This window comes from Gymnodraco acuticeps, unplaced genomic scaffold (assembly GCF_902827175.1).
Source record: "Gymnodraco acuticeps unplaced genomic scaffold, fGymAcu1.1, whole genome shotgun sequence".
NCBI lineage: Eukaryota > Metazoa > Chordata > Actinopteri > Perciformes > Bathydraconidae > Gymnodraco > Gymnodraco acuticeps.
In genome coordinates, this window is record NW_022990295.1 from 4,772,284 (window position 1) to 4,783,042 (window position 10,759).

Genomic DNA, 10,759 nt, shown 5'->3' on the forward strand with positions numbered 1-10,759 from the left:
TCCACTAATTCCACCGTGACAGATGAGATAAGCCATTTTACCCTTCTCCTCTGCCTCATCTCGAGACTCTCCACTGTTTATTATTGGTTCATGTTAAGGCCCTCCGCTGTGGTTGAGACACACAGCTTATGATTAGCATTACTGTGAGATGCCGTAAGCCTGTGGGAAAGACGAGAGTCAGGGTCATATCGCCAAAGTATTTCTTGAATAAAATAAGTGCCATTTCAAACCTCAAACTTAAGTCCCAATAACATATTTGCTCATTGTCTCCCTGTCATCTGTGATATTAGGCATAACCTTGTCTTCGATGGTCATATCTTTTTCTTCAAATCCTGCATTATTCATGCGAAATGCTAATGTAATCAGCAGACTACGGCAAACATTAATAACCATAATTTATCCAAGATGTGTTTTTTAGCTGGAATGTGCACGTACATTCTGTGGCCTCACTGATATTATAAATAGAAAAGCAGAGAAAGGGAATTTTGTGTGATGGGTCATTATGTTTGCGGCAGGTACGAGCCGTGAGAACAGCTTTTAACCACAATGTGTATCTAAGAGAGAAATAGCCTCCGTTTTAAGTGAGGTTTGTCGGCTATGCATTCCTGAAGCCTTCTGGAAAATTGACTTGCATAGTTTAATCTAATTTGGAGAAACAATGTTATCCCATGGAAAACTCATTGTCGTCATGTAGTAACCCTTGATTGTCAATATTCCAGGATAACGCCAGGATCGGAGACGAGTTCATGAGGCAGATCCAGTCCATAGCCGCCCTACGTGCCCTACATGACCTGTCCCGGCAACCACGAGTCCACATAGTAGGTGGAAGTTAATTATTTGATTTGATTTCACCCGTATTCATAAAAAAAATCACATGTTAGTTAAGGATTAGTTTGGATTTATTTTAAGTGGGATTTGATGTGGTACTTATCCAGTATGGCCTACAGTACAGTAAATGAAGGTCAACAGGACCCCAGTTTTCAGAAGAATGGAGGCTGAGCAATGTCCTGCTGCTAGCCACCTTAAAATAATCAATATCTGTTAACTAAAGGCGTTACCTTTCTGTCAGACCATGACAGCCGTTTCTAACTGGGGACCAAAGTCATTATTTATACCCTCCTTAAAGCCCCCCAGACAAAATCAGTACTAACCGATCCAGACAGCAACTGCCCTTTTTGTATTCAAGGTCAAATTACTGTGGAAGTTAATGTAGTCTGGTAAGCATAGATAACGGATACAATTCTGTAAAAAGGGGTTTCCGAAGGTAAAGCGGTTTTTACATTCTAAAAATAGAGTACACTTAACTTATAAAACATTTTTTATCTAGGCTTCAATACATTTCGCTGCCTCAGTAGCTTGTGTTTAGCTTCCTTGTACTCCATCCTGCTTCTCCAAACTAGGGCCGTGCCAACAGCTCTCCACTGCTATAGATAAGTACCTCATATAACCTCACTTAACAGGGATTCATAGACAGTGAGACAACATGGAAGCTGTCCGAATGTCTCCGGTCCATCTCCTGTTTTTGATTAGCTAATGTTTTCCTTTTTGTATACATTTTGCAACATTCTGCCTCGGGGGCAAAAGTATGATTAATGGACTTTGGGCAAAATAGCAGCACATCCATATTGTTGAGAGAGACTTGCCAGACACATCATGACAAATGGATATGTGTGTGTGTGGTGTGTGTGTGTGTGTGTGTGTGTGTGTGTGTGTGTGTGTGTGGTGTGTGTGTGTGTGTGTGTGTGGTGTGTGTGTGTGTGTGTGTGTGTGTGTGTGGTGTGTGTGTGTGTGTGTGTGTATGTGTGTAGTGTGTGTGTGTGTGTGTGTGTGTTGTGTGTGTGTGTGTGTGTGTGTGTAGTGTGTGTGTGTGTGTGTGGTGTGTGTGGTGTGTGTGTGTGTGTGGTGTGGTGTGTGTGGTGTGTGTGTGTGTGTGTGTGTGTGTGTGTGTGTGTGTGTGTGTTTTTCCCCTTATCACTGCACACCCTATTGACAACTGCCTAACTTTCCCATGAGCAGATGGGAGCTATTTTGGTCTCTAAAGGCTGGACCAGCATTAATAGCCACCAACATGTAAACAAATCAACGCTCCTCCAAAACAAACATTATCTGACTGTAATAATCAGCTCACTACATGTTTTTCGGAGACACGGTTGTAACTCCTGTCTGCGTATTGACTCGGCTTCACTGAACGTGTTGCGGTCTGGGACATTCTCCGGTCTGAGAGAATGCAACTGAAGTTTGGGGGAAAGTACAAATTCGGAGCTGAACTATTTATTGATTGGACAATTGCGGAAACATAAATCTTTTATGAAATCATTTTTAAAGAGCGAGTATAAGTTTTTTCAATATAAGATAATAGACATCTGCTGGTTCCAACCTTTAAATGTGAGGATTTGACTGATGGCCAGACAAAACAATTGTAGTGGACATTTTATAGATAGTCCCATGGTGGTGAGAGGGGTGGCCAAGGTCTGCAGTGTTTCGAAGTGGTGTTTGTTAGTTGGCGCCACTGTTTGCAAAGACAACCAAACTGCTTTCTGTTTTCACACTGCCTACTAACACAGACACACAGGACACACTGCTTTTTGTTCTCCACAGTAACGTACATTTCTTCACCACCGCCCAGCTTACATTCATTGTCTTTGGTAAGTGGGGATCAAATCCAAACACTAATGGTGACATTGTTCTATTAGCCATTATATTATGCAATCAACTTTTACTTCAATGATAATGTTAAAACAAAAATCAAGCCACTTTAAATAATAAAATAAATGCAGATGATTGTCTATAAGGGTTAGTGTTAGTAAAAGCTGATTGCATAATATAATGGCCCTTACATACATTGTCTTTGGTAAGTGGGAACAAATCCAAACATTAATGGTGACATTGTTCAGCCATTTTATTATGCCATCAGTTTACTTCCGACATGATACGTTAAAGCAATATCAATCCACTTTAGATATTAAAATAATGCAGATTAATTGGCTATACACTTTTTGTGCAGCCCTAAACATATTGTAAGCAGCACTCGTCGTATTTTGATATTCTGTTATATTTGTCTTTATCCTTTTAGCTCTATCAATGTCCCCACATGCAACTCATAAATACATGGTTGTTTGAAGTCCCAGTAATATGGAACAGAAATGTACCACTGTCCATAAGTAAGAGCCTATAATCTGTCCTGGATACATTTTGCGACCTCGAGTTCAATGTTGTTGTGATGAAGATGAGTAAAGAGGAGAGAAAAGCAGAGACAGCAAAACCCTCAGCAGCCTCATTCCGAGCGTTAGCGGCTAATGTATTCCTAACTTCCACGAACATCTGCTGGAGTCACTTGTGTGTGTTTATGCATTTTGAAACGTTTAGAGGTGACTGATCTTGCAGCATAATATTTACTTGCTGCCGCCGATCAGTCCTCGCCTGGCCTCGCAATGTGTAAACGCGACTACTGCTTGATCTTTATTACGAAGCTGCTAACAGTAGTCTCTTTTTCTTGGCGCCGCATGCTGACAGACAAAAACCTAACATCAAGAAACAGCTTGCTGCATTACATAACCAGAAATCTAACCCTCTCCCTCCCTTTCCTATACCTAAATGTGTGTTTTGCTTTGTGGTATTGTTACGAATCCAAATACTCCCAGCAGCTGGCCCCTGCTTTTTTCTTCCTCTCGCACTTCTCCATTCATCCCTCTTTCCAACCTCAAAACCTAAAAAGGCAATTGAAACATGGCTGACCACAATTCGTTTTCAGTCAGCATTCCAGCAGGATGAGAACAGTGGACCCTCAGAAGATGCTAAGGCCCCAATCAAGACTGTCTTTGTTCACCGAGCGCAATATGGTTCATCGGGCCCTCGGAGGGACAGGGGAACGAGCATCTGTGTTTGAAACGCTGCTCTGGGATGGAGATAGTGACATGTTTGCTTTAGACTACAAACTGGTTGAGGCAATGTCTCCAACTGTCTGGATTAAGCTCATCAGAGGATGAAAGGGAAGATCTGATGAAGGGAGGGGGGGTTCTTGTTGGGTCAGTTTAAGAGTCAGGTTGTTCACATTGACTTTGACAGCAACCAGATTTGCATCTCGGTCTTGTTTTAATGGAAAAGCAAACACACATGGAAACACGCTTGCTCTGGGTTACAGAGGACAACTCGCATGTTAAACGTCGGACTCCCGTAGTTCAGAATTATGAGACGAATATAATTGAATCGTATTTCTTTTAGGTTTTCCACCGCTAAGCCTTACAATTTAAAACCTGCTGTTAAATGTATTTCTACAGGCTAATCCTTCCCCTCAGGGCATGCCTGGTTATAATACTCAGTTTGAATTCCTAGAGAGTGTGTGTATTATTTTTACTGAATAAAATGATTTGATTTCTACTAACTGCATTCCCAGAGCCCTCTATATGGCTGCTGGTACACTTCCCAGCCACAAGATGGGAGTATGAATCCATTTTACGACCGTTTCTGGTTCAATGCCATGAGTTGAGCTGATCTCACTCTTTATATCTATTTGATCTCCTTCTATGATGCATCAGAACATACTGTACATTTCAGTTGATGCATTGCTGAAAATGCTATGATGCTTCGTTTAATATATATATTTCCTAACAATCCAGACTATAATATGACATTTCAGCTAAAGGATTCGGGCTAAAAATAGTATGTCACACTTACACAACGTTTTAGTATGTCCATAAAAACGACTCTGCATTCTCCTTCATGCTGAGAGATCACAAACGAGCCACTGCTGGATCGCACACTGGCCCATTTCACCCTGACCTCGCTGTGATCCTCCCTTTGTTTCCCTGTTCCTGGCCTTTGACCTGTGACCCCGCTGCTCTCTAGTTACCCCTAACCCTACATTAACCCAGTCAGTGCAGGGATCTGAACCGTCCCACCCTGACCCGGCTGCAGTCCAGTTTACTCCCTCTTTTTCCCGCCCTTATGTAAGATAAGAAAACAATCAATCCCATCACCTCGGATAGTTAATGGCCCGTTGAGAAGATTGGCTCCTGCCTTCATGCGGAAATTAAAAACCGTGAAAAGAGACTGGCGGGTTGGCGTCAGGTTGAGCTTTCCATGAAAGAGTTTTTCCTTCTCGCATGGTGCACCCATTGTACTGATGGAGAGTGTTGGTTTGATATGATCTCTTGAATGTTGTTTTTGATTATTTTTGTCATAAAGGATGTATATGTATGGAATGTAAAGAGTCCCGAAATAAGCGGTGGTGATTGTGGTGACAGTGATAGTTAAATGCTAGTATCCTACATCCTATATCTGGAGCAAGTAGGAACCACCAAATCTCAGTCCTAAAAACCACCAAGGAAGTGCATGAGATGTAATTCATCTAGAACTTAAATTATACTGTTCTTTAAAGATGTCATGGTTTTTGAGGGGTGTGTTTAGCGGCCTGTGTTCGTGATTGACAGGTGAAGCGTTCTCCGCCATGGTGGCTCCTACTTTCTTGTCCCATCTTGGCTCCATCCAGGCTCCCCCAAATTTTGATTATCTGACCAAGATTCTAAGCTTCAAAAGCTCCCGTTAGAACACCATAGGGTGAGGTCAAAAACGCTACGTTCATGTTTTCTACAGCCTCTAATTTGGAGAAGCAGCCACTGATATGCTGGCGTCAGCAAAGTGTACAGTTTCTCCCAAATATCTAAAACTAGCTTCATATATATTTTTTTTACTCTGTAGCAGATGTCACCACAGAAGCTTGATGGTCATCTTTATCCAGTGATATACCACCCTGAGTTTTCTGGCAGGTTGAAATCAAAGGGAAAAACTGAAGAAACAAAAGAAAACGAGGCAGCTTTTTAAAGATATAATATATTTCCAAGCAAAGCTGAGAATGAGTGTATTGTGTAGGCACCACAAAATAAGAGAGAGCTGGAGTCTGTGGCGTTAATTGCCATCACTTAGATATTTAAAGAACGTAGATTGCATGATCAGTCCCTCCGTTTAACTTTTATTTTTCTTTATTTTTCCCCACAGTAACTTCTCCAACTACAGGAATCGTTTCAGCATGCCGGGCCAGACGGAGAGCCTGTGGTACAGGTAAGCTGGAAGAGAATACGTGGGGCCTTTTGACGTGATAAACCACAAGCCGTTTTGGTTAGTCGTAAAAAATGGAGGCTCGGAAAAAGAAATCATATATTTTCCAACATGGGCCCCATGTGAAGTATCATGTGAAGGTTTACCTAGCCTCCTACTGTATTTCAGCAAGCATTAATGATCTGCAAGAGGCAGCCCAGAGGAATTGGCTATCTCAGAGACATTGGAACTGCACAAAGAAGCTACACATCTAACTAAGTGACTCATGGCACACTGCAGACGTCCCTGTCTCAGGCAGTAAGATAATACGGTGCTCGACCACAGGCCAGCTGCCCGCTGATCAGTCTCTGGGAACAAGAAGTCCCACCACTGCTACTGGAAACAGTTCAGTTTACAACATGCAGAACACATGTACAGAACACACGCTTTTCCATGAACCGAGCAGGACGAACACGTAAGCGCTCATGTTACAGCAGGGACTTAATGCTCCAAAGTGGACCTGGCACTGCATCCAGCAGCGAAATGTCAGAGACAAGAACATTGCTTGGATTTGGAAGTATTTTTCACACTTTTGTGGCGTTTAAAGTGAGGCCTGTTTTGCTTATGCGCTGACTTTCAGCATGCTTCCTCTGCTGGGTCTCGGCTGTGTATCATTTTAACGATGTGTGTCCACAGCTGGAACCTGGGGTCAGCGCACATCATCTCCCTCTCCACCGAGGTTTATTTCTACCTCGAATACGGCCTGGAGCTCGTCTTCAAGCAGTACGAGTGGCTGAAGAAAGACCTGGAGGTTAATGACCGCACCACTTACACGTGTTGATGATAACTAAGTCCTCTCTGTTGTTAACACTCTCTTTTTCCATTTCATTGTAGAAATAGTTCCATTCTTTGCATAAACAAATAAAATACTGATTTCTTAATTTGTTCCATCGTAAAATTATCTTCCCATCAAGATTTCACACACACATTTACATGTGCTTGTCTTTACCACTTTCTTTTCCCAACGTAGGAGGCCAACAAGCCAGAGAACCGAGCAGTGCGTCCGTGGATCATCACCATGGGACACAGACCCATGTACTGCTCCGACGACGATCAGGACGACTGTACCACCTTCGACTCCCTTGTATGTAAATCAAACGCACATAATCCACACACATTTCCTAATGTACACAGTAACCTCATTTAAGGATTTCTTCTCACTGCCAGATGATGTATTGCTGTAAAACCCGTACTGACAGCCGTTTGATAAGGAGCACATACACCAGGCCTCTTTTTAATGGGAGGGATGAAACCCTCTTTAATGGTCACACATGCAGAGCACACGGCACACACAGTGACATTTGGCCTCTGCATTTAACCCATCCTAGTACCAGGAGCAGTGGGCAGCTATTGTACAGCGCCCGGGGAGCAATGGGAGTGAGAGGGGTGGGGGGGGGTTGTCCGGTGCCTTGCTCAAGGGCACCACAGCAGGCCCCAGGAGGTGAACTGGGACCTCTCCAAGTAGCATCACTTGATGAAGCGTCAAAGGGCCGAACATTTACATTTCCTATACGTCTGACGATGAAAGCTAGGTATTTAAATGTGGAAACAATGCATTTATTTGAATGTTATAAGAAGTTTAAATAAAATAAATGTTTTCTTTATTGTATTTAACTCTTTTGAATACGCTCGGCTGAAAAAGCCTTGGTTATAACTTTTTACCAACGTACCAGGTGTTCTGTCCTTAAAAGTATTATAGATAAAATACAGTAAACACCCAATAACTTCTATTTTTAGCAGGTTATTGAAATAAAAACAAAATCATACTGCCGTTGACACCTAAGCTAGGAATTTTACTTTGAAAACAAAGCACCTTTTAATATCATCAGGTGGTTGTTGTTTTTAAAAACACAAAGTACCTCACACTGCTACTTGGTGTCAAGTGTGAAAGCTCCTGTTGTTATGACTTTACTGCATTTCTTATGGCAGACATTTTATTGGTGTGGTTATAAAAGTTTTGGTGTTACAACTGTCCCTAACCTTTTATTCGTTTTGGCCAAGCAAAAGAAAATGATATCATTACCCTAACACATTTGATTAATTGCCTACAAACACAGTTTTACAGTGTGTTCTTTAGACTGCAGCACATCATCTGTACTCTTAAAGGCTTTATTTTGTATCATCAAAAAGGTAATAGTAGGATTTGTGTTACTTGACACTTTAACGGCCCCGGTAGCAGACGTGTGGCACGTGTTGCAGGCTGGCCACACCACACAGGCACATTGAGTGCGGTGTGCTGTCATAATCACTGTATTTTGTACCAAATAGTTTCCACTTATGCTTACTTCCCTCTGCACTTGGCACGGTTTGGAGTGAGGCTGGTAGGTGCATGCTACCAGGTCGTGTTTCAGGAGGCAGGTAGTGTTTCGGACAGTAATGCAAGTTCACGCTGACATTATTCCTCTCCGTTTTATCTCAGGTCAGACTGGGGACTGAATTTCACCAAACCGCCCAGCTCCCGGTCTCGAGGATTTATTTTACCACCAAGGTATGGTCTCTATTTGTGTGCCGCTAATGGGTCTTTAAGATCACATACTCAGACAGACTAATGTCCCAAAAGTTGCAGAGAGCACAGCAATCCAAACATTCTTTATTCAAAAAGCAGGCTTTGGTCTGGCTGGCATCCCGACAGCCCATTTGCAAATGTTTTTCCTTTATTACGTTTCCCAGACTTTTGTTTGTTGCATTTAATTGTTTAGTCGTAATGGAAGTTTTTGGTTGCTCTGATTTTAAGCTTTTGTTGATTTCTGAGACATCTCAAAATGAAATGGGCAGAGGATCTGAGAAACATGAGCGTCCAGAGCAAGAATGTTATATTTCTTCTATGGAAGGTTCCTGATTATAATCAAATATGTTTTACAGGAGTGGATGTGGCGTTGTGGGCACATGAGCACACATATGAGAGACTTTGGCCCGTCTACGGTGACAAGGTCAGCTCTTGCATTCTTAATCCTCCGCGTTCTTATATCTATAGTCTTTATTTTAGATCAGGGGAAAAAACTTGATCTGTTTTTCTCTTTAGGTTTACAATGGGAGCAAAGAGCCTTATGTGAACCCTAAAGCTCCGGTCCACATCATAACAGGCCTCTGCCGTAAGTACTTTCACTTTATTTCAACTCTGTTATCCTCCCCAGGTGTATGAACAAACAGTTTCACCAACAAAAACTATGTTATGTATTGTTCACAGTCCTCTCTGCAGCAGTTGGTATGCCACAGGAGTTTGGTAGCAGCTGTGCCTCTGGTTGAGTGTTTTCTGATGTGGTTGTGAGCGGTGCAGGGCATGCTTCGTCATCCAACCACAGAGGGATTACTCATCAGCGTATCAAAATGCGGCCAGACACACACCGAGGCTCAGCCACAGTTGTAAATGTCATACAGGGCTTTGTGGACGGAGCTCGTGAAAGACATGTGGTTCATTACTAAGCAGTGCTTTAGTTAAAGCACTGGATTCCTCCGCAGGGCTGCAGAGAGAAGACCGACCTGTTCAATCCAAACCCAAAGAGTGGAGCGCTCTCCGCAGCACAGACTACGGCTACACGCGCATGCAAGTGGTCAACGCCACCCACCTGTACTTGGAGCAGGGTGTCAGGATGATCAGTGAGCACACATGCAAGAAAAACATGCATACAAGCACAGCAAAGGTAAAAGGATACATTTAAGGTCAAGAGTATTGCCTCAATTCATAACAAATACTTTTCTGTGTGTTCTAGTATGGGAAGGTGATTAGACAGCATATGGGGTGGTGAAGGAAAAACATGGCTTCCTCTTCCTGGTTCTGAGACTGCCAATGCCACAACAAAAAAAACTGCTCAGGAAATACTCTTTGAACTAAAAACAGCACTTTATCACACACTGCACTGATGATGAAAGTTCTTTAGCTGTTCAAATTAAGATGACGTGGATGCATTGATTTTAAACATTAATATAAAATGATGTTTTTATCCAATCCAAAGTCCACTTTATGATGATAATATACCCTAAAAATGTATATATGTAAAATATGTTTGAATAAATCTTCTTTTTTAAATGGAATTTTCCATGGAAACTATCAATATTGTATCACTGTCATTTTGTTGTTGTTGTTGTTGTTGTTGTTGTTTTAAGGCCTCTACACACTGAGGGCATGATGAGAAAACTATACAAAGGTGCTAAATAATAGCCTCTGAATATTTAGTATCGAAACTACATCCCCGCAGAAATGCACATGTAAAACACATTCAAAACTTGTTCAGTAAGAGTTTTACAATAGATTCTCGGTAGCTCTTTCTCAGAAAAAAAATCTATATCATTCTCTATATTTGAGTTTCCTTTTAAATGAAACGCTCTGAATACATTTAAGGTATTTCTGATAAACAGTTACACACTTTAAGTGCTTTTATTGTGAAGGTAGGGTCAAAGGTAGGGCATCTGGTATGCACTGAGTTATAAAAGTTTGCAGTCTTGGTTGGAATAGAGCTTTCCTGTTTGTTTAATAATCCTATATATATTTTTGTTCTTTACTTTTGACTTTCCCAGTATTTCTTTTCCTCTTCAATATGTTAACTGTGCCACAAACGCCAAGGCCAATTCCTTCTCAGTAAAACCTTTTTGATAATAAACCTTCTGATTCTGAACCTCAAAAAGTATTTGCGACAGTGTACGTTTTGAGGGTGACATCCATTCTACA

At 41.8% G+C, this 10,759-nt stretch overlaps 1 pseudogene; it reads left to right on the forward strand.

The window, feature by feature from the left end:
• LOC117549850 overlaps window positions 1–9,820 on the forward strand; it is a 21,748-nt pseudogene extending 11,928 nt beyond the window's left edge.
• Window positions 9,821–10,759: the final 939 nt, after the last annotated feature.